We start from the raw sequence: 565 nt of genomic DNA on the forward strand, positions 1-565 counted from the left end.
AGGTTATTGATATTTCTCCCGGCAAACTTGATTCCAGCTTGTGCTTCTTCCAGCCCAGCATTTCTCATGTTGTACTCTGCATATAAGTTAAATAAGCAGGAGAAAAGGAAACATATAAGTATCTGAATGCAGAGTTCCAAAGAATAGCAAGGAGAGATAAGAAAGCCTTCCTTAGCGATCAGTGCAAAGAAATAGAGGAAAACAACAGAATGGGAAAGACTAGAGATCTCTTCAAGAAAATTAGAGATACCAAGGGAACATTTCATGCAAAGATGGGCTCGATAAAGGATAGAAATGGTATGGACCTAATAGAAACAGAAGACATTAAGAAGAGGTGGCAAGAATACACAGAACTGTACAAAAAAAGATCTTCATGACCCAGATAATCACGATGGTGTGATCCTGACCTAGAGCCAGACATCCTGGAATGTGAAGTCAAGTGAGCCTTAGAAAGCATCACTATGATATGAACAAAGATAGTGGATGTGATGGAATTCCAGTTGAGCTATTTCAAATCCTAAAAGATGATGCTGTGAAAGTGTTGCACTCAATATGCCAGCAAATT

This window comes from Bison bison, unplaced genomic scaffold (assembly GCF_000754665.1).
Source record: "Bison bison bison isolate TAMUID 2011002044 unplaced genomic scaffold, Bison_UMD1.0 scf7180017864525, whole genome shotgun sequence".
In the NCBI taxonomy this organism is placed as follows: Eukaryota; Metazoa; Chordata; class Mammalia; order Artiodactyla; family Bovidae; genus Bison; species Bison bison.